This window comes from Vombatus ursinus, unplaced genomic scaffold (genome assembly GCF_900497805.2).
Source record: "Vombatus ursinus unplaced genomic scaffold, bare-nosed wombat genome assembly UNPS02014807.1, whole genome shotgun sequence".
Taxonomy (NCBI): domain Eukaryota; kingdom Metazoa; phylum Chordata; class Mammalia; order Diprotodontia; family Vombatidae; genus Vombatus; species Vombatus ursinus.
Window position 1 is genome coordinate 20,498,914 of NW_020954585.1, and position 22,961 is coordinate 20,521,874.

Here is a 22,961-nt window from a genome sequence, read left to right on the forward strand (position 1 = left end):
TATATTGGCATTTCCAAAGAGGAGAGAAAGTCAAGGTATTTAAAAATAAAGAAACCAATGCTTCAAGTATAACATGGCCTTGGGAAAATATAGTCATTTCTTACAGATTTACAGATTATATGAATGCTCTGATCTCAGCCTATTAGTAAGTAGCTTAAGAAAATTAATTTTAATTGAGGTTAAAATAAAGATTATGACCTAATACTGTGTCATTGTAATCTAGTGTATTTCAATCTTTTTCATATTGGGCTTTTTCTTGTTTACATTTTTTTGTTTCTTTTCTTAAACTTTGCTAGCAAAAATGTCATAGCTATATGACTCTGTTTCCCTTTAGGGGTTGATTTTTAGACCCACAGCTCTGCTCTGTCTGTCCTACTTGTGAGGAGGCATTCCAGAAAAGCATAGCTATGCTGGAGGCATTCAGGGAATTGTGTGGATACTGAGACCTTTGGAGACAGAGAAATGTGTCCTGACATGAGAACTCAGGAGGACAGAGATGTAAAAATGAGGGAAAGTAGAAATGATGAACTGAGAGGTACAGGAAGAAGAGACAGGTGTAAACAGACTCCAAAAAAAAGAAGAAGTTGAGATAATAAAAGGGATAGAAAGACAACTACTGCCCTATTGGCTATCATTGTTTCAAAGTTTTCCTTCTTTAAGTCCCAAGATATGGATGAGATAAATCATTGATTTGATTCTGTTGTTAAAATGAGGGCTCATTTGCAGTTGATTTCATAGGCGTCTAATTTGAGAGTTACTTTGGAAGCCATTGAGTCCAGGTGTTGTTAACCTTTTTTATGTCATGGACCCATCTGACAGTCTGGCAAAGCCTAGGGACACCTTAGAAGAATACTTTTTTAATATATAAAATACATAGGATTACAAAGAAATCCACTATAGGCAAGACACTTAATCTTTTCAAGTCTTGTTCGCCTCATCTGTAAAATGGATGTAATGCTACTACCTACTTAATAAGGTTGTTATGAGGATCAGTGAAATTATATGTATATAATGCTTTGGAAAACTTAAAGCACTATATAAATGGGAGGTAGTCATAGTAAGTTGTAGTAGTAGTAATAGTAGTAGTAGTAGTTAGTAGTAGTAGTAGGTGACAGATAGATAGCTGAACTCACAGTAAGTAGAGATTCAAGTTTAAAATCTCACCTTTGACATTCACTAGCTATATGACCCTGGGCAACTCAATGAGCCTTCCTCTGACTCAGAGAAATGTAAGATTTATCTACTAAGTTACAGATGGGTTGAAAGATCTGTTATAGTACAACACAAGACTGCCATGAGGTAGCACACAATGCTAGTGACCAATACAGTTGGTGAATCTTGTGAATTTGAAGAAGGAAATGGCTGTGTCCTGCAGAGATGGTCCGAAAAAAGTTCATGGAGAAGGTGCAATTTGGCTTGGAGAAAGATTTGAATAGGTGGACAGAATGGATGAAGAAGGGACATTTTAGAGATGCTTTCTTTAGGCAAGAATTTTCATTGTTTTAATTTCAGAGAATAAGAAATGGTAATACTATGTATGTGTTGATTTGCATCTGTGTTAACTTTGCAAAATATTTAACCAAAGGACAGCTTTCTAGTACATCTGAAAACAATCGATAAACATTATTGATATTATTTTGAAGAAAACTTGAAAATTCCCAGAAGAGAACAGAGGCAGAGAGAGACAGAGACAGAGACACAGAAACTGGGACAGACAGAAAGAGACAGAAATAGACGAAGACAGAAAGAGACAGAGGGAGAAAAAAGAGACAGAAGGAGAGAGATACAGAGACAGAGAGATACAGGGATAGAAATGGAAACAAAAGATAGAGATGAATAGGATCTGGAATGCTCATTCTCTCTCTTTTCCCCTCCACCTCTCAAAATCCTATTCATCTTTTAAGGCCCAGCTCAAATCCTACATTATCCATGAAGTCTTCTGTACAGCACAGCACAATTATATATTTTTCACTGTCATTCCATATTTTACCCTTGACTCATCAAACTAGACTGGGTTTCTTAAGACCACAGGCAATGTTTTTACACTTCTTCAGAGTTTTCAAGGGCACATAGTTCAGCACATAGTTTATTTGAGAACCTGAGTTGAAGTTTAAGGCATGTTTGCTAATAGGAACATTTTGTTATTTAAACACTTCCTTTGTGGTATCTCAAAAAGGAGTGCATTAGTCCAAGACTACAAACGAGGGAAATCTACATTTGGCAACTATCCTTACCTCCATTTTATAAATAAAGAAACCAAGTCATAGTCATTAAGTGGCTCAAGGCCAAGGTTATACGTATGCCAGGTCTGTAAGATCTGGGAAAAGAAGCTTGGTTATTTTTCATTCATTGGGTCACTCTCACTCTACATCATGGCTTTCCTGCTACATATCTATACTAAAAAATACAGGATCTAAAGAGATAAGTACTCTTTTAATCTCTGTCGTCGCCATGGAAATTCAGTGTATTTTAGTCCTATACTTCAATATAAGAAATCTCCTTACTACCTATTAAAATTTCACTGGAGAAATTTAAAAAATTTTAAAAGCCAAGGGCAGTCTACTGGGTCAAGTGAATTAGTACAGGTCTCAAACAATGCCTAAATGAGGAGTGACCTATGGTGCAATACTGAGTCTCACTTCTATATTAGTCTCATGCTACACACAAAGGTTCAGATCTTAAATTGAGCTCTCACATTAGTAGACTGTCCTATCCAGAGAGTCAGCACAAGGAAAATTCCTCATCAATAAAAGTGAGTATATCGTAACCAAGAAATACAGAAGCAGACCCAGGCTCATAGAGTATAAGTAGAAAGGAAACTACATTTTAATTGCCTCTCAATGAGATGGAGTGAATCTTTCCTTACAAATCAATATCAGATTCTCTTAGATGTATGTAAATGTATAGACAGGACAGTGGCTAAAGTCAAATGATTCTGATTTACTGTATTTCATTAAGCATTGCCACTGGTATTTACCTAGCCTGTGGTGTGGCCATCTCTATGTGCTATAAAAAAGAGAAAGGGCCATAACCTTTCTTTTCCATTTTTTTTCACTCTTTCTATAGTCTTCCACTATGCCTTCCATGTTCCTGCTAAAATTCGCATAAATTAGAAGAAACAACTCAATGCAGTGAAAGGACTTTTATGGTATGTAAGTATTTGGATTTTAGGAAGGAATCTAGCCCTTATCATACGGTTATTTTGACCCCCCTCCTCTTCTTTTCCCATTCTTCCCCCCTCCCAAGTCTCTATTTATCCATAGGCAAATACTCTGTTGGACATCAGCCAGTATCCAAAGGTATGAATATTAATTTGATGGTGGGTACATATGTCTTTACCAGCCCCCACCCTCCCCACATATCCCCTTGTTCTTAAGACATGACCGAAAGGACTACAAAGTAAAAAATAGGTCATAGACCATTTCAACTTGGATTCCTTTCATTGATCAGTTCAATAGTTCATATGCAGTTGAATTGATGGATTTATCATTTTAAGGTCTGAAGCATGATATTCATCTAATCCTTATCCCTACCTCCTTTTGGTGAGGAGGAAGCTGAGAGTTCACAGGGGCTAAGTGTTTTGTCCAAGGTCACACTGACAGTTAGTGGCAGAGCACTAACCCTCCCAACTCCCACCTCATCCTTCCTTCTCAGTTCACAGCCCTTTTGGCCCTTGGAGTCAAGCCAATTCTCACACTAAGAAAATAACAACACTTAATTAAGGGAAAACATATAATTTCACATGAAAGAAAAAAAAAGGTGCCATGGGAAAATTAATCTATTGCTCTGGAATAGGTGTGAAATAGCTCAAATGTGGGTGGTTTGTCTATTCAGTAAAGAGTTAGGCTTGTTTTTCTTATGACCAGGCAATGTGGTTATCTTGACAAGTTTTGTACTCTGGTAGCCATCAAAGGCAGCATGGAAGCTAGAAGCATTAGCAATAAACCTACATATCTTACCCTATTAAAAAATGTCATGATAATAAATCACAATTTTAATGGCTGGGCAGAAAGAAAAAAAAAGATCAATAAGTTAGGACTGGGTCTGTTTTCTGAGCACCAACCTGGCTAATCACATGAAGACACATCTTGGCTAGCCAGCTAGTGATGAATTGTTTTAACCATGGCAACTAATGAAACAAAGAAAAATAAGAAACAGCCCCAAGCCTAAGTGCATCCCCCTTCTGTTTCTGTAGTGATACTGGCAAATTATAGGGAAAGGGAGCAGTAGATTTGAAGAATCATACAGTTTAAGACAGTCAGTAAACTTTCATTTGACTATTGGTATTGTAAATGTGAGATACTTGATTTATGAATAAGAAGATATATTGCAAGAGGAGCTGAATCTTATCAATCTGGACATTCTTGACATAAATGAAGCCAGATGAATGGCTAAATGGAAAGATAACTCACAAGAAGTTCTTGGGGAAAAATCAAGGGAATTGGCAGAATGGGTTTTGTCAGACTCTTAAAGGCAACAAGAAATATGATTTCATAGGATATTTTGTCATTGTGTATTTCAGCGCTAATATTAAGTGTTTGAAAAAAAAAACTCATAAAAACATAGTAATTGAAGTTTCCACACCAACACAGTTGCTGAAGATGAAGTGGTAGAGAAATTCTGTGAAGAATTTGGTAAAGTCGTCCAAATTCAAGCAACTTGCTTTGTGATAGTTGGTGACTTCAACACAAAAGTGGGGAAAGGTGAAAGTAGCAAGAAAGATATGAGAAAGCATGGCTCAGGAAGAAGGAATAAAGGAGATTAAAGATTCATAGGTTAGGGATGTTCTTTCTTCGAGAAACTTTGAGATTATTTTCTTCAAGAAAAAGAACTGATAGGTGAGGAATTAAGTACCAAATAATAGCATAAAGAATTGAATAGATTACATTTAATGGACAGGAATACACTCATTATTGACTTGGAAATTATCTCTGAGTCAGATGTTTGTGTATAGTCAGACCATGGACTTATCAGAGCAGAGATCAGAATTAGTTCAAAAATAAGAAAGAAAAAATTAAAATGAGAGAAGGATAGACATATGAAATTGAAATATAGTCTATTTAAATATTGATTGAAAACCAGAAATGGAAAATAGATAACAGAAATACCATTGACATCCACTATAATAATTTCATCCCAAAGTTTAACCAGTGGAAATTAACTGCTATAACAAGGAGATCAACATAGCCCAGAAAGTCATCAGTCACCAAACATTTGGCTTACTTACCAAATGGAGAAAGATGACTAAGAAAGTCAATGTTGGATTAGAATATAATCATTTGTAAAATCTTATGAATAAGGATGACAGAACCATGAACAACGTTGTCTCATAAATCAAGCAGTAGAAAGTAAAAAAAAAAAAAAAGAAGTTTAGAGAAAGCTTAGCAATCTATCCAACTGAGCAAAGTCATCCCAAGTGCAGTTGAGGGTGAAAATAAGAGGACAAGCAAAAGAAAAATAGAAAAGATTTGAAAAAAATTTTAATTCTTTTGTCCATCAAAGACAGTGGAACCACCACATTTATAGCCTAACACTATAGTTTTAGATATGGTGACAGAAGAGGTAGGAATGGTACTAAAAATAGCAAATTTCATGCCGGAGGCCATACAATTTTGAGACATCAATAGACAAGATATATTGTATCAATGTGTGATAAAATGAAGATACCAAGGGCAAGGAAAAAGATCTAAGACTTTGTTAATATTAAAAAAAAAGTTCTTGAGAGAACTATCAACTACCAACCTACATATCTATTCTGCCATTCAAAATCATTATGACAGTCATCTATATCCAAATTGAGGATATCCTCAATGAAGGTACTAGTTGTAAACAATCAGACTTTTGCAAGTGATAATCAATAATGGAACATATCTTTGCCATTTCACAATTAACTGAAAGATATAGAGAATATAAAATCACCTTGATTATAGCTAGATCCGAATTAATGCCAATAATGAACGTTTTGAAATTATAATTACATAAAATGTGGTAATTAGTCCCTGCCCAATGGAAGTATGCAGTGTGAACTAGAATAAATGAGATCACTTTGGAGGACTCATTGTTGTCACTAACCAGAACCTAGCAATATTGTTTGTTGATTACAAAAAAAAAAAAAAGCATTTAATTCAATAGAACAAAATGTGGCCTTATAGAATCATTTATAACAAGGTGCTTCCCATACAAATAGCAAGATAATTCAAGATTCCTAGGAAGAAGGAAGAACAGAAATAATTCTGACAGTAAACATCAGATGAGTCATAAAATATGAGCACTTTTCTAAGGTGTTGCTCAATGTGATGGAGGACTAACTCAAAGTACAAGTTGAAGAGGGATTACTGATGGTTGGTAAGATTTCACAGATGACATTGCCCTTATAGCATCAAACCTCAAAACATTACAGAGCCTTCTGGAAGAAATCTGTAATTACTCAAGATCAAGTGAATGGAGAATGTCTATTTTTCAGATTACAGTATATATTCAGATCAGGGGTTCTTAACCTAGGGTCCAAGGACTTTTTTGCTTTTAAGGATATTTTGATAACTGTATTTCAATAGAATTAATTTCCTTTATAATTCTGTGTATTTTATTTTATGCAATTAAAAAAAATTGCCTGGGAAGGGATCCGTAGGTTTCATCAGAGTTCCAAAGGGGCCTATGACACAAAACAAGTTTAAGAGCCTCTAATTTATGTGGACAATCTACACAATCTGCTGATCAATAGATATATCACAGGAAAACAGAGGGACAACAAGTTGGGCCCAGAGTTGAACAGGAGAGGAGAGCAGGTTGGATTGCCTTCAGGAAATTGCAAAGATACTCTACTAACTTCAAATTTCCTGTGATAATCAAGTGTCATCTTTTTAATGCTCACTTTCTACCAATGTTGTTAGATGGCAATGATACAGAATGCTGTCTCTAAAGAACTAAAATGAATATAAATGAATATCACAGAATATAAATGAATGTCCATGTGAGCATGTACACCATGGAAAATGGAAAGGCTGATAATAGATATGAGCAGGCTGCAACATATAACCAATGTGACATATATTACGAAGTTGTGTTCTGGCCATTTACAAGAACTGAAACTGGATATTCATCCTGACTGGAGACATGAGGAGAAAAGTGCCCCAGATATAGATAGCCTGTTCAGCCTCAGAATGGCCCTTAGCCTTTCAATTCAAGGGGGTATTCTCATAGTTTAGAAAAACTAAAACTGGACATTCATCCTGAGCATACACATCCTCTACATAAACAAAGGGCAAAGTTTATCCCCAACCTCATAACATAACCAATGAGAAGATTTGAAATAAAGTTAGAATAAAAGATGTTATCGAGGACTTGTCTGGCAGGAGAAGATGGGCTGGTCACATGGTGAGAGTGAGGGGGAGCAGGTAGACTGAGTGTTTCTCTGTTACTCTCAAGATATTGGAAGAAAACAAGAAAGGCCTCTGGCATGCAAAATAAACCCCTAGGGCAAACTTATAGGCTTTTGAGGGCTGAGCTGGAACTACCTCTTATCAGCTGATTGTTGTTGTTTATCTTTCACTTTTGAAGAGGGCAGATGACCTCAGGCATGAGGTCTTGATTTTCGAGGAGTTAATTATTAAATTTTCCATGTGAGCATGTACACCTTGGAAATTAGCTATGCTAGAAATCAGGGCTTGATTTATTGTTTTGTTAATTATTTAGACCTAAGCGAGTGATGGAGAAAATGTTAATAGTGCAGATTAAACTTAAAAGTGTGTCCAAAAATAAACTTTTTAAAAGTGTGTCCAGTATAATTTTTCCAGAGAGCTGGTTGTTAAATATTTACCAGCACTTCCCTGGAGAGGACATTGACAAAAGTCACATGGGACAAGCAGATGTTGACAGATTGCAGACAACATCTTGGGAGGGGGAGACTTTTGAATCAACAAGATCATAGATCCATTTGAGAAGATTTAGGAAGCTAAGCAAATGTAAATAATAATGGCTCCAATTATAGGTTAACAAAACAAATATCATCATCCCCATTTTACAGCTGAGGAAACTTAAGGCTCAGAGAGATTAATTGACTTGTCTGCTGCCATAAAGTTAGTTAAATTCCAGAAATAAGATTTGAACACAGTTTTCCTGAACCATCATGCCTTCCATAACACCATGCTTCTTCTGGTATTATTTAACTTTAGGTTATCATCTGGTATTATTTAACTTGAGGCTATATTTAGGTGACAAGTTTCTCAAGAAAATGTAGAGTTCAATTTAAAGATCAAAGTGAAAACATCCATACATACTGACTTTTAAACCAGGAATCTAGGAATATAATGTCCCAATTTTCCAAGGTAATTTGGTCTTCATTTTTAAATTCTTTATAAAAAAATAAATAGGAGTGAATTGGGGCTCTCCTCTTGCAACTTCAAATTGTGTTCAGTCTTCAAAACCTGATATATACACTATATATATATATATATATATATATATGTTATGCTACTCATATGTGTTAACTAGAATTCTTTAAATCTCTAGAGCTGACCATAATATAAAGTGTTTAAATAATATTAAATGGAAATAAAATCAAACAGAAGATCTTAAAAAAAACCCCTAGAAAATGTCAAACTCAAAGAAAAATTGGCTTTCAGTTAAAGAAATAGTCTAGGACTTGAATTATTCTGTGGGGTTCTCCTCTCCCCTTCCTCCTCCCCCTACTGAACTATACCCTTTCACAGGTTATCTTAGTTTGAAAGACAGGCAAATGATAAATCTTGAATTTGTTATGTGTTTCATTTTATGTGAAAGTTCCTAAGGTAACTTCTTTGATGAACCACTTTCCTCCAGTGCAAAGGATGAGCAGAGATGGAAATACTTTACATTTCTTGAGGAAACTGCTTAGCACTTATTGGACAACATTTGTGATGTTCACCCAAAAAGAAATATTTGAGACAAACCGTAAAAGTGGGCTTGACCCTTCCATGGGCCCATCATAAATCAATTGTTAAAGCAAGGGTGAAAACTGGCAAGGAGGTCAGAGGTGGGAGAGAGGCCACAGAAAAGGGAAAGTGTGAGAAACTGGGAAGGGGGGAGGACATAGAAAAGAAAGAAAGAGAAAGAAAGGAAGGAAGGAAGGAAGGAAGACAGAAAGAGTGAGAAACCCCTAAAATACAATCTACAGATGAAGTGTCATTGTTAATGCAAAACAGTGGTTGTATTCTTTATAACTGTCCTAATAAAACAGACTTTTCCACATACAAACTCCATATCTAAAGTTATTTTTGTTGTGGAATCAGTTTGTCCAGTAAAAGAGACTTATTTCCACCTAAAGATTCTGTCTCTGAGATTTTTAAAGATCAAGTCAACCCCCCAAATATCCCTAACTCCTTTATGGAGAGTTTTGTCAAGTAGAAATCGGTTCTCTCCCCTCTGTGCTCCAAGGGTAATTCCTTTTTAAGTAGATATTTTAATCTCTAGCTGTGATGATTTTGTCAAACTATTTTGTGTTACTCCCAAAAGAGCATCATTTTGCCATCTTCAGAATAAGATGCCTTTTCCATTTCTGCTGAATGACTTGATAGCAACACCCCCTTCATTAAGTAACAAGGCCAGAGAATGATGAACTTGGCTTGTGACCTGATTTTTGTTAATCCCCTTGATTTTTAAAAGTCTAAACCAGATGTAGCCTCCCAATGATCTAGATCTAATCATTTGTTTTACGGATTCAGGTTTAAAATCCAGACAATTAAAGTGATTCACATTTAAATGGGAAGGTCTCATGATTGATTTGTAACCACACAATTTATTTGGTAATAATGACATTCCTAGAGCTTGGCCAGGAAAAACAAAGGTTGATTTATTTCCTAATAACAAAGACAAATGATCATTCTCCCCAACCATTTTCTTATTTTCAATGGGTCAGTGCCAGGTTGTTAGGTATGCCCTGTTTGCTCTTGTTTTCCTCCCTACAGGAGGAGGTAGTCTAGACAAAATCTCTCAAAAGTATTGTGTACCATAATGGATGTGATATAATAGTCAGTACACCTGAAATATCTCAGAAACTACAGCTGCTATTCCTTCTTATAATTTCATACATTGGTCTTTGTTGGGCTTGATAGAGTATCACCATGCACCTCAAGCAAAGACATCAAAAATGTGGGCATTTCAGAAGATGGGGAAGGAGGTCAATTTCCTTCACAAAACTGGAAAGAGTCTTAAGCATAAAATAATAATTATTACAATATCAAAAACACCAAAAATGTGAGTATTTCATAAAATATAGAGATCAGATCCCTTCTTAGAACTGAGAAGAGTCGTAAGCATAAAATAATGATTGTAACATTATCATTTCCATTATGATTGCTTTGAATTTGCAAAAATACTCTTCTTACAAAGCACTCAGAGTTTTATGTAGATGGGTTCTTAATCAGGGAACTCAGGTAAGTCAGTATTTGTTTGATCCAATGTGTATTTAAATGGGGCCTGTTTTATATGGTCCAGTGGAAGCAAAAGTCACTCTAATTGATGGAGATGGTGATTCCGGTAGAATTGGCTTCTAAGTCAGGCCTAAAAGGAGAAGCTAACAGAGAAGGAAAGAAAGAAACAAGTACTTATTAAGTGCTTACTACGTGCCAGGCGCTTTATAAGAATTATCTCATTTGATCCTCCCGATAGTTCTGGGAGGTAAGTGCTATTGTAACCCTCATTTTACAGTTGAGGAAACTGATACAGAGATTAAGTGCCTTGCCTAAGGGTCATACAACTAGAAAGTATCTGAAGCTGGATTTAGACTCAGACCTTCTCCATTCCAGGTCTGGCACTCTCTCCGCTATATACAGTTACCTAGAAGTGGGTAAGAGAAAGATCTAAAAGGGAACATCAAGGTCCTGATTTTAAATAAACAGACAACAAGGGATTCACTCCCTTATATAAGTTGCTAAAGACCTCTGAAAGTGCTTTGGCATGGAAAAGACCACTTTCAAATGCACCTATAAATCAAATTATTAAGGTACATTTGTTTATCTAGCTCAGCCACCCACAGTTTTGTCTTAGTCATGTATTTAAATCTATATTGTGAAATGTTCTCCACCAAAATTACAATTTAACATGCAGCAACCGAAAGAAACTGGGACCTGCAGAACTGAATGGAAAACAAATTAGAAAGCAATTTAATTATCCTGCATTGAGAAAGCATGGGACAGGTGGCCTTGAGAGAGTTAAAGAGAGGGGAGGTGTCTTTACATGAACACAGACCAGACAGAGGAAAATTCATTTTTCACATGTTTCCTGTGAAGAAGTCCTCGAGCTATTAACAGATTAAAACTTAACTAAGATTTTGACATACCTGGCATGCACATCCACACACATACACACACGTGCGCACACACGCACGCACACGCAGACACCAACACACACACATAATAGTTAGTGGGGTAAAAAGATGGAGACACAGCTGACACCTACCTCCAAAAAAGGCAACAGAGAGCTAGAGCAGCTTATATAAAGTCCAGGGACCCTGCTTGGCAAAGAAACCTCTCTCAATGCAAATGAAGCATTGATAATGAAGGAAGGGGGGTAAAGAAGAGTGAATGAGTTGGAGTGACATACAAGCACGGTCACCAGAGTAACCTTTTCCTGATTAGAAAAAAGGCAGTCACGGGGGAAATTTAAAAGTGCATGACATCATGTTTTTTGGTCTCTTTTCAGCCAGAACATGGAGGGGCTTTTCCATTCTGACCATGCAAAAAGAGGCAGAGAACTGCCAGGGGAGGCTGTACTCCAGAGCTAATTAGGAGAGCTAAGGAGGCAAATTGATTCCTTCTCTCTGATCAGGGCAGGCAGCTAGTGAAAGCCTTACTCTGGGGGACCTTTTAATACCAAGGCTCACTGAGACCTGAAGTAACATCAGAGCAAGTATATAATCCAGAAGCAGAGGTGTTGTGAGGCTCAAATGGCAAAATGGTTGTAAAATACTTTGCAAATGTTAATATATAAATTCCAGTTATTGTTATTATTATTCTCTAGTCATCAGGCCTTCAATCTGGTGATGACTCCATTCCCTGATCCTTCTATTTCACTCTTTCTGAGCTCTGGCAAAACAAGGCAGCTAGGTGGCACAGTGGATACAGCACTGGACTTGGAATCAGGAAGACATCTTCATGAATTCAAATCTGGTCTCAGATACTTACTAACTATGTGATCCTGAACAAGTCACCTAACTTTTATTTGCCTCAGTCGGTCATCTGTAAAATGAGCGGGAGAAGAAAATAGCTAAAGCGCTCAAGAGAACCCCAAATGGGGTCTCAAAGGTTGGAAACTGGACAACAATGAAAGCAAAACCGGAGTATGCTGGTAAAATGTTTAATAACCAGACTTTCCTAGAAATGAACATGTATGTACATACTTTTAAGTTTAATCTACTTTGTTAGCAATTTAAGTCTTTTTTTTTTTGGAGGCAATGGGAGTTTAGTGACTTGCCCACAGTCACACAGGTAGTAAGTGTCTGAGGCCTGATTTGAACTCCAGTCCTCCTGACTCCAGGACCCGTGCCCTATCCACTTTGCCACCTAGCTGTTCCCCAATCATTTAAGTTTTGACAATCAACAGCAACCAAAAAACTAAGCTCTAGTTTGTAGTGATTGCAAAAATATAAATGCTCACACTGAACATTTAACAATAGGATCTCTCTGGTTATAGCTGGCTCTGGCATATTGCCTCCTTCTGGTAGCTTTGGGCCCTATGAAAGACAATCACAATCACTTCTACTCAGCCTCAGAAGTAAATCTGGTATAAGCTCTGATTGATAACAGCTAAAAGTGAGCTTTGGCTTTAGAAGTTTCTTTGTTGTGATCTCTCCTTTGGGCTGATAGCATTCTCCCTTGTGTTGTACATAAACATCATAATCTCTCCCGGCCAAGTCCCATTGAATTGTAAATATATTATGGTCAAGGTTGTTTTTTATATCCCACAATACTTTGTACACAGTAGATGCTTAATAAATATTTTTTGAATGATGAATTTGAAACCTGTTGAGGGAAGGTACTGATTTATAAATAAATATTTACATTTATTTTAAAATTATTCTACATTTTATATTGAGAGTAGCTAGTATTTATGTAGCTCTTTAGTATTTGCAAATCACATTTACAAATATTATCTCATTTGATCCTTGCTACAACCCTGGGAGGTAAATGCTGTTATTATCCTCATTATACAGATAAAGAAACTAAGGCAGACAGAGATTGAATGATTTTGCTAAGGCCACACAGCTAATGTTTGAAGCGGAATTTGAATTTAGGTCTTTCTGACTTTAGTTTCAGTGCTCTATCCACTATATCACTTGATTTCTCTTTCTTTCTTCTCCTTTTTTTGGTTATTTATTGAGTAGCTTAATTAATGCTAATGTTTAATCTTTTTGTCTATAGAAAAATTATATATATATATAGTTTTGTATCATCAATATCTATATCTATATGGCAACTAGATGGATAGAGTGCTGACCTTGGAGTCACAAAGACCTGAGTTCAAATCTTGCCTCAGAAACATATAAGAAACAAATGTTAATTACTCTAAGCCTCAACTAAGCAAGATGGCATAGTGGATATAGAGTGCTAACCTTGGAGTCATGAAGACTCGAGTTCATATTTTGCCCATGAATATCTTGCTGGTTAATGTGTATTCACTGGCTGTGGAGCTCTGGTACAGGTCCTCATCCCAACTATTGCAATAGCCTACTGGTTGTTCTCCCTGCTACTCCACTCCATTGTCCACTCAGTGGTCAAAGAGATCTTCCTAAAGCACAGATCTAACCATATAACACACTGTGATAAGACCACAATGGTTTCCTTTCACAGCATCCCTGACTTCTCTGACCCTGACACAACACACTGATAACTTACAGAGGAGATGCAGTTTCTAGATGGAAACAGCTAAGCGCAATAGTATCTTTGTTGGATACTCTTGCTGCATTCAGGCAAAATAAACCTCCCTTTTGTTAACTATTTAGTTACTTGAAAATGCCCCATTTTTTTCCCCAGCTTCTAAACTGAACTAACAGGATGTTGGCTTTAGATCTACAACACCCTGATACTCAACACACTCCAATGGCTCCTTATCTCTTCCAGGACCAAATATAAAATCTTCTGTTTGACATTCAAAATCTTTCATTATATGCCTTCCCCCATTCACACTTTTGCAGGTCTCGTTACCCCTTTCATTTACCCATGTACTGTGTGATACAGAGACAATGTCCTCTATGCTCTTCCTTGAATAAGACACACTATCTCTTGAATCCAGGCATTTTCAATGGCTGCCCTCCATTCTTGGAATGTTCTCCTTTCTCATCTCTACCTCTTGGCCTCCCTCAAGTCTCAGCTAAAATCCCACCTTCTGCAAGAAGCTTTTCTCACCCCTCTTAATTCTAGTGCTTTCCTTATGTTGAGTATTTCATATTTATCCTGTATACATTTGTAGTTCTTTGCACATGATCTTCTCCATTAGATTGTGAGCTTTACATTGTGAGAGCTAGAATTATCTTACCTTTCTTTTTATTCTCAGCACTTAGCACAGAGCCTGGGGGACGTAGTAGGTGTTTAATTAATGTTTATTGACTGACTGCAAATCTTAAAGCAACATATATGTGTTAGAGAATATATATATGTATATGTGTGTGTATATATACATAAATATATATGCACATATGTATGTATAATACATATAAAATAGTTGGTTGGTTGTCCTTCATTCTCAAAGAGAACCAAAATGACACCACTATGCTAGAGTCAAGTTACAGTGCGTCCAACTGTGGGTGATCAGACCAATATGAGCTCAGAATGTTCTACCACAGGTCGGGCACAAATAGTCCATGTGAATATTTAGGGTGAATTCTCTAAATGTGTGCATCTCCTCTTTCTTTTGAGTTACTTCAATTCTGCTTTGCTTATGGAGCACAGCACCTTCTCTGATGTGGGCATGCCATACTGAGCTGTCCTGTGCCAGTGTCTCCCATGTCACACAATCAATTCCAAAGTTCTTAGGAGAGACCTTGAGAGTGTCCTTGTATCACTTCTTCTGACCACCACTTGAACGTGAGATGTATAAATGTCAAAAGTAAAGAAAGTCTAGATGATTGGGCTACATTATCAAGGCACTGTTCATCTGGCACTACTTACTTCATTTCCAGGCCTAAGGCCTAAGAAGAATTAACTAGTCCTTGTCGGGCTTTGCAAGTGTTTTACAAACCCAAACTTTTAAAAAGGAGGACTATAGACCAATATATTAATGAATACTGATTCAAACATTAAATAACATTTTGTCAAAAAGAATATAGTGATTTATCCAAGAAAATCATTCATTATGAACAAATTGGGTTTATACCAGGGATGTAAGGATGGTTCGACATTAGGAAAACAATCAACATAATACTGGGGGAAAAAATCCAAACATCCCAAACCACAAAACCTCTCAATATATGCAGGCAAAGCCTTTGATGAAGCACAATAGTCTACTATGCTTTAAAAACAAACCCTCAAAAGTAAGGACACAGAGGGGTCTTTTTAAAAAAAATGATTGGTTGCTGTCGTTTATTCTGGAAGAGGACCAAAATGACATCACCAGGTTAGGGTCAAGTTGCAGTGTGATCAACCATGACTGATCAGACCAATATGAGCTCGGAATGCTTTACCACAGGTCAGGCAGAAATAGTCCATGTGAACATTAGGGGCTGATTCTCTAAATTTGTGCATCTCACAGTTCTTTTGAGCTACTCCTATTTTGCTTTGCTCATAGAGCACCTTCTCTGATGAGGGCATTCCATGCTGGGCAGTCCTGTGCCAGTGTCTCCCATGTCACACAATCAATTCCAGAATTCTAAAGAGAGACCTTGAGAGTGTCCTCGTATTGATTTTTCTGACCACCATGTGAGCACTTGCCCTGTGTGAGTTCTCCATAAAATAGTCTTTTTGGCAAGCAAACATTTGGTATTTGAACAATGTGGCCAGCCCATCAGAGTTGAATTCTCTGCAGTAGAATTTCAGTGCTTGGCAATTTAGTTCATGACTGAAAACATCATGCTAAAAAGCATGGGAGCAAGCACACAACCTTATTTTATTCCATTGGTGACTGGGAAAGTGCAGGAGAGTAATCCTTTATCCAGAACCCAGGTGAACACGTCATCATGAAATTGATGTACAATACTGATGAACTTCTCTGGGCAACCAAATTTTGATATAATTTTCCATAAGCCTTCATTACTGACAGTATCAAAGGCCTTGGTCAGATCTACAAACATTGTGTATAGACCTCTGTTCTGCCCCTGGAGATGTCAGGTGGCAAACACCATATCAACCGTTCCTTGGCCCTTTCTGAAGCCATACTGGTCTCAGGTCAATGACCATCTTCCAGATGAAGGATCAGCCTATTAAGGAGGACTCTGGCAAGAATCTTGCTAGCAGTTACTAAGAGAAAGACTCCCTCCTTGTGATTGTCACAGAACAATGTATTCCCTTCACCTTTTTAGAGACAGACAATGGAGGCATCCTTGAACTCCTGGGATATTACCTCTTTGTGCCATATAACCAGGACAATTTCAGTCAGCTTTTGTGTGAACAATGGATCTCCCACCATGTAAATCTCAGCTGGAATGGAATCAATGCCAGGTGCCTTGCCACACGAAAGGAACTGAACAGCATTCAAAACCTCTTCTTCAGTTGGAACTTCAGCTAAGGAGGGATTGACTTCAACCTGAGGTAAACGGTCAATGGCTTCAGCATTGATTGATGATGGTCTGTTGAGAACACTATAGAAGTGTTCAGTCCATCTCTCTAGCATCCTTATCACTTATCAATGTGGTTCCATCAGCACTGAGTAGTTGAGATGCATCATAGGTCTTTGGCCCATAAGTAGCCTTCAGGGCATCATAAAATCACTTTGGATTGTTACTATCAGCATAAAACTGAATTTAATCTACCTTCTTACTGAGCCAAGAATCCTGCATCTCCCTAAGCTTCGCTTGTACTCTACTTTTGAGGGAATCAAATGCTACCTTCTTAGAGATGGATAAACCCTATGGAGTTCTGGTTTTTCATTTAGCAGCTTCTGAATTTCCCCATCATTTTCTCCAAACCAGTCTTGATGTTTGCAAGTATTCTGACCCAAATGAGCGAATGCAGTGCTGTACACCAAATCTCTGAAAGCTGCCCACTCCTTTTCTGCTCCACTATTGCCAACTGTGTGTTGGCCCAACTTTCTCTTTAAGTTAGCAACAAACTGTTCTCCCTCAGAGAAGCAGTGACATTAGTTCTTCTGATAGTCATTTTGCCTTGGTTCTAAGTACTCCACAGAGCCTGCTTCAGCTGCGTTTTGTTGAATGCAAATATTTACTTGGAGAGGTTATAAGTCTATGATCAGTCTAGTGCTGTACCACCCTTTGCTTTCATCACTCTTCCATCCTGTCTGTCTCTTCCCCTTACAATCATGTAGTCTATTAAACGCCAATGTTTGCTGCAAGGATGCATCCACAAAGTTTTATTGCATTTAGGTAAATGGAAGACAATGTTGGTGATAAGGTCATGAAATACAGAAGTCTTCGGTAGTAGGTGACCTTTACTGTTGCTATTTCCAACTCCATGCCTCCCAAGGACTCTCTGCAAAGTCTGGTAGTCTGAGCCTACTCTAGCATTAAAGTCACCCAGAATTATAAGCTTGTCCTTTTTTGACACAATGATGATAAAGGTCTCCAATTCTTCATAAATTTTTTCTTTGACCTCATCATCATCATGGAGGGAGCATAGGCACTGATGATGGTGGTGCAGCACTTTCCTGGCAATCACATTGTCATGAGCCTGTCATTCATTCCTTTTGGTAGGCATACAAGCTTGTTGACTAGTTTAGTTTTGATTGCAAAACCTGCACCAGTTTCACAGTGTTCCCATTCACTATGGCCACTCCAGAAAAATCCAGCTCCAACTTCAGTAAGCTGGCCTTCATTTGCCAGCCTTGTTTCACTTAGAGTTGCTATTTGGATGTGATACATGTTGAGTTCTCTCGAAACAAGGGCTATTCTTCTTTCATGTCTACTGGATTTTGTGTTGTCTCTAAGTGTGCATACATTCCACCTACAGATGGTGAGTGAAATCATCTTTGCAGAAGTTTTTGTGTATAAGATTATGACTACAGCTCCCAGTGTATCTGCACTTGCTGCTTTGTCACTTGCCTGTCACCATAGGACTTTAAGATAGGTAAAAATGTTATCTGTGATTTTTTTTATTTGTGTGTAAATTGGATTTAAATGAGGCAGAGTTGCACAAAGTCATCGGTCTCCCTCTTTCTTCCAGAGTAGTCACAGTCCAGTGGCAGGACAGAGTCAAGATGATTGGTGATGGCTCAAGATGCAGTGAATGACCATCTGTGTTGTTGAGGTCTAATCAAGCTCTAACTACTCCACAGTGCCTTCTTCAGCTGCCTTCATGGCCATTGGAACAAATTATTCTCATCTGCCCATTCCACCAGGGGAAGTCTTCATATAGTTGTGGTATACACCTTCCTAACTTACCAACAAGTCTGAGACCCCTCAGTAGTCCTCATCCTGGTTTAGCCTGTCTGCTGAAATGATTTACCAGGGTGAGACCACTGTGCATGCTACAGTTTCTTGGAGCTACAGGTGAGGGTTGGGTGAAACAGATGGATGCCACAAATGGAAAGCAGCCTGGAAAAGGGCTCAGCAGCCCTCATACCAGAGGTACTAGTCTTCCCTGAATACATCCTATACTCCTACACATATTTGAAAAAAATTTTATTATTATTTATCAACAAATTTAAAATAAATATGTAGCCTAATTATTAATAGTATCTATCTATCAAAAACAAGCATCATGTGCAATGGAGATTCACCAGAAGATTTCTCAATAAATACAGGAATAAAGCAAATTGAATGCTTAATCCTCCACTCTAATTATATTTTCTAGAAATTCTAAGAAAGAAATAAGAGAAAAAAACTAAAAGTGTAAGATAGGAAAAGAGGAGACTAAATAACCCTCATTTGCTAATGACATGATGACTGCCTTAAAAAATCTTAGAAGATTAGCAAAGAAACTAATTGAGACAATTATACAAATTTAGCAAAATTGCATGCTACAAAATAAACTAAAAAAAATCAATACATTTATATTAATAATAAAATCCATGAGACAATAACAGAAATTGTGATTCCATTCAAAATCACAACAAAATGCATAAAATATTTGGGATTAATCCAACAAAGCACATTCAATGCTTTCATATATTGAATTAAAAATACTCTTTCAGGAAATAAAAAACAATTTGAAGAGCTAAAAGACATTGTGTCATGCCAATATAATAAAAATTATAATGCCACCAAAGTTAATTTACAGTCTTAGTGCTATGCCAATTAAACTACCAAAGTGATTGGATAAAACAATAATAAAATTCATTTAGAAAAACAAAAGATCTATAATATAAAGAGAAATAATGAAAAAAATGTAGAAGTAAGGAGTAATAGAACTGACAGACTTTAAACTATCTTATAAAGTAGCAATCAACAAAAGCATTGGTATTGGTTAAAAATAGAAAAGTAGATCAATGTAAGAGACTACACAAGAGAAAATCAGAAATAATGAAACTTAATAACCCAATGTTCAATAAACCTGAAAGCATAAATTATTTAGAAAAGAATTCTATATTTATTACCTTCCGAGAAAAATGGAAAGTGGTCTGACAGATTTTAGGCTTAGAACATCTTATATTTCACAACAAATTCAAAATAAATATGTAACCTGGATATTAAAAATCAGACATAAAAAAGAAAGAAATAAAGCATATACCTTTATAGCAATGAATTTATATGATAAATTTTCAACCAAACAAGGGATAGAGGAAATTCAAAAGAAAAAATAGATAATTTTGGTGATATGTGATTGAAAAGTGTTTAGAGACACAAAATTTAGAAAGAAAAGGAAGTAATTCACTGGGGAAAATCCATGTATCAAATTTCTCAGATGATAGTTTGATTTTACATATATATGTATATATATATTTATATATTAGATATTAATACAATATTAATATAATTAACACATATTTAATGTAATTATAGTAAATATAATAATTATATATAAATATAATTATTATATTACATGATATATGTAACTAATAGAAATATAGAAGACCAAAAGCAATTCTCCATTAGATAGACAAATGATCAAAGGATACAAATAAAGAGTTCTCAAAAGAAGATTTGTAGATTACTGTTGCTGTTTGTCCTTTTCATCATCAATGATAGTGATGTTTTGACTCGTGCATGAATTAGATTTAAGTAAGGCAAAGTCACATAAATTCATCAACCTCACTATCTCTTTCAGAGTCAGCAAAATCCAGTGGCAAGACAAAAGTCAGTATGACTAGCAATAATTATTAACAATTATACAAATTATTAACAATCATATGAAAGAATACTCTAAATCAGAGATGTCAAATACATAGCCTACTGGGCCACATGTGGCCCACAATACTCCCAACTGTGACTGGAACCAAATTAAAATGTAACTGGGAAATATTTAGCAACACAAATTAAAGTGCAATAAAACATAGATAACATGTTTTTTAAACTGCAAACATGCAGCCCATTTTAACCCATTTCTATTCTAACCCGTTTCTATTTTAGTTAGATACCACTGCTCTAAATCATTATTAATAAGAGAGATGAAAATCAAAAGAACCTTGAGATTTTACCTCACACCCTACACACTGGCAAAGATAAGAAAAGATGAGAACAATCCATGTTGGAAGGGTTATGGAAAGGCTGATATACCGGTGCACTTTGGTGGAGCTGTGAATTAGCATAACCATTCTGGAAAGCAATTTGGAATTACACAAATAAAATGACTCAAAAGTCCACACTCTTTGACTCAGACACTCTATGGCTGGGCATATTCCCAAAGGAGGTCATTGATAAAAAGATCCCCAATACACCAAAACATTTATAACAAAACCTCTTGTGCTAACAAAGAATTGAAAACAAAGTAGATGTCTATTGATTGGGGGGTAACTAAACAAATTGCAAAATATGAATGTCATGGGATATTACTTTTCTATAAGAAACAATGAATATTGTGAATTTAGAAAAGCATGGAAAAGTTTACATAAACTGATGCAGAATAAAGTAAGAGAAATAAGAAAATATTATACTCAATGATCATAGCAATGTAAATGGAAAAAATAACAACCATAAAGCAGTCAAAAATAAATGTTGCAAAATCACAAAAAACAAGCATGAGGATTGGACTATTTTCTTGGCTCTAGCTGACAGCAGTGACTTCATGTTTGACCACTGGTCGATTTGCCTACATACAGGGAAGTTCCTATGTAACCAACAACTGCTTAGTCAGCTACATTTAGGGTTATGAATGCAACACTGGCAAACTATCAATTTAGCAAGCCTCATCTAATTCATGTATGTAAGGTTAGCAAACTTTACTAATCACAATGCTCTTGTGGTTGATAAAAGGGGGGCAAGGAGTCCCCAGTCCAGATCACCCACTGATTGTCCCTAAGGTTCTCCTCCTACTGAGTCCAATAAATTTGCCCAGCAACAACAATTGGGTATAAATGCAGAGACTTAGGAGATCTAGACTTTTAATCAGGTCATATATTCCACTACATCCTACCCCAGCGACCATTGTGTGCTCATGGAACTATAGGTCAAGAGAGTCACGTTGCTTGCATGACAATGAGTAATAAGCTGCCTGACTCATGATGTTTTGAGTGCTTATATCCTTTCTTAGTACCAAAATACCCACTATCTCCTCCCAAAAAGCTTGGTCCCGAAGAGAAGGTATGAATAAATACCTCCCCCTATTCCTTTGCAAATGTGGAAGGTCCATGAGTACAGAAGGTCATATATATTTTAAGATTTTTTAAAATGTATTGATTAGTTTTGCTGAATTTTTCTCTCTTCTTCCTCTTTTTCTCTTTTCTTTCTAAAATTGATAGCTTTTTGTGAAAGGGAAGGAAGGGATACAGGGGAAATTTTAGATAGCATAAAAACAAAAAATTAACAAAATATATTTTTAAATGAATGTTGAAAATTTACAAAGAGCAAACTTGGCCCAGAAGAAGAGATATGAGAAGACACCTATAACACTCCTTTTCAGAAAAGAGAGAGGCCCACAACTATAGAACTCTGCATATAATATCAGATTTTTTTTCGATGTGTTGGTGAGTTTTGGTGAATTTTTATCTTTTCTTTTTCTTAAATAAAATTATTTTTGTAAAGGGTAGCTCTGGAAAGTAGGAAATTTGAGTGAATTTAAAATTTATCAATAAAATTTCTTTTTGAAAGAAAGAAATAAGCCTGAGAAAGTAGGCTAGAATCAGATTATGAAGCACTTTAAATGCCAATAAATGTAGTCTATATTTTGTCCTAGAGGCAACAGGAAACCAGGTGGCTGGTTGGTCAACAGTCAATATGCATTAATTAATGCATATTAATATATTACCAGGCACTGTGCTAAGCACTGGAAATACAAATATAACCAAAAAGGAAGTCAGCCGTTACCATCAAGGAGCTTAACAAATAAAAAGGAAGATGAAAAGTGGCTGAGGGCAGGGGGGAGGCAAGAGGGGAGAAGAAATTACCTATTTGGACTCTAGTGGAAAAAGAAGTCCAGAGAGCCAGGAGCAGAATTTTGGAGAGGAAAAAAAGGAGAGAACATGCCTGGCTAGGCACTTTTTTTTAAAAATGGAAGTTCCTGGAGAAACTGACCAATTAGAAAATGGGCTACGGGATGAAAAACTTTTGTGGCATGATGGAGAAATAAGTCCATAGAATCAGAAGTGGAGCCCAAAGGGGAAAGAAAGGCCGAACATGACTGGCCTGGGCATTTTTCTTAAAATGGAGGTTCTGAGAGGAACTGACCAATCAGAGGAAGGGTCAACAGAAGCAGCATGGAGTAGGCTGCTACACATCCTTTAGCAGA